Below are 2341 nucleotides of genomic sequence, written 5' to 3'. Positions count from 1 at the left end.
CTCGATCTCCTGACCTCGTGATCCGCCCGTCTCAGCCTTCCAAAGTGCTGGGATTACAGGCTTGAGCCACTGCGCCCGGCCAAGAAAAAACATTTTTAAGCTTGTTGAATGTCTTTTAATAAAGATGTTCATCTCCAAAACTATGACAAGGCAGTCACAGACATTTTTGACAAGAGCTCACAGCTGTAACATATGCTTATGTGGGAGTTCTCATATTTAAAAATATTTATGCCTGAAGTGCAAAAAAATAATAATTTAAACAAAATACATAATACATTTTGTTTAATTTGTCTTAAGACTGATGTATTTTAATATACATGGGAATCTGGAATCATCTTACAACTGAGAAAAGGTAACAGTTAACTTCCTCTGAACATTACATTTTAAACACATTTTAGCTCCCAAAACAATATGTCAGGCCTCAGAGAAGCACTCTTTCAAAATTCTACCCATGAGGAAAATACTAAATATGGACATTTCAAAAATAATTCACCTTTAAAGCTCTATTTTGTGATTAGACCAGGTACCGTGAAAGTCATAATTATAATCCTTGCGTGTGTAAAGCATCTTCTCCTCGGCTGCCTCAGCTCCTACAGGATGATGGTCTGTAAAGTCAGAGTATCCGCAAAGTGATTTATTCCCCCTTTTACTTTTAATACGGTGCTAAAGATCACATTTTGGCCATTGCAGTGCAGCAGTTCATGTCTACAATCCTAGAGTTTTGGGAAGCCAGAACAACAGGATCCCTTGAGGCCAGAAGTTAAAGACCAGGCTTTAAACAAAACAAAAAAATTTAATTAGCCAGGTGTGGCGGTACATGCCTGTAGTCCCAGGTACTCCGGAGGCTGAGGCAGGAGGATCACTTGAGCCAAGGAGTTTGAGGCTGCAGTGAGATATCATTGTATCACTGAACTCCAGCCTGGGTGACTAGTGAGACCTGTCTCTCAAAAAGAAAAAGGAAAAAAAAATTAGGATATTTTGCCTAAGGTACCTAAACACTACAAACATATTCCAAAGTGAAATTATACAGCAGTATAATGCAAATTTTTCAAAGGAAGGGGTGCAGAAATAGTTACATAATTCTTACAACCATATACTTATGTTGAAGGTATAAAAGAGTTGAAGATTCTTGAAGACAAAGAATCTTTGGAGAAAGTTATCTGCATGCTACAGGGGCTGTCTGCTTCTCCCCTCAAGCCTGAGACAAGGAGATTCACAGAAACACCCAGGGAGTGTAAAACGTAACCCTATAACCTTTGAGTTTGGGGAGGCAAATTAATTCCCTTGGATAGATCTGAGCCATACAAGAAAGCAAGCTGTCTTAAGCCCTGTTCAAGGGGTCACCTGCAAGAAAAAAGGTGTCATGCAAAAAGGAACAAGGGGAATATCACTGAATGACTCCTAGTGGCTGTGGCTGCAGTCACAGAGAAGCAGAACACAAGTGCATGTCTGCACATCAGGGAGCTTTGAGAAACAGAAAGAGAGGGAGAGACAAAGAGACAGAGACAGAAAGAGAGAGAGAGAGAGAGAGAAAACCCCAAAGAAGCACCTGCTAGAAAATGGGCCAGCTTTAAGCACATGCCAAACCTCAAGGTGTAAACACCAGATCACCAATAGCCCTTGTCAAGTAAGAGTGTTCTTATCTCCTGCACCTCTTTCCCTCTGTGAGCTCTAACCCTGCAGTGGCAAGAAACCTTAGTTTGCAAAATGAGGAAGGAGGAAGGGAGGCACCCAAGTAGGGAGAGTGAGAAACCCAGGACTTCCCTTTCCTAAGGCACAGTCAAGCCACGGGAGGGAGGACATTAACTCTCAGGCAAGATTGAAATTTGGAAAATTACATACATGTGAGCGTTGTAAATTACTATGATCACTTTTCTCATTAGGAGTGATCAAAGAATGGTGTGGTTTTAATAAATGACTGGAAAAGTCATAGGAGCTGTATGAATTTGCATTCGTAAAATGATCATTTATCAACTGCTCTCTTTTCTTATTCCTTCCTGTCCTTGGTTTTTGGACACAGGTTCTTTATTCTCCTCTTTATGCCATAGATTAATAATATAATAAACATTTATTATTTACTCTAGGACAATCGATTATGTATTTTATATACATTTCTCATTTCATGCACATACAGCTATTATCACCTCCATTTTTTATATCAAGAAAATGAGGCTATTCCAAGGTAGCATTATTAGTAAGCAGAGGAGGTGAGAAATTTAGCTTGGCTACTCTGACTCCAGAGTCCCACTTTTTTCCCTGAAAGAATGAATGAAATGTGAAATGTATTTTCTGCGGTCAAAGGATACGAAATATCAAACTTGCCTTTTTTTTTTTTTTTTTT

This window comes from Colobus angolensis, unplaced genomic scaffold (genome assembly GCF_000951035.1).
Source record: "Colobus angolensis palliatus isolate OR3802 unplaced genomic scaffold, Cang.pa_1.0 Scaffold63, whole genome shotgun sequence".
Classification (NCBI taxonomy): Eukaryota; Metazoa; Chordata; class Mammalia; order Primates; family Cercopithecidae; genus Colobus; species Colobus angolensis.
This window is presented reverse-complemented; position numbering follows the sequence as displayed.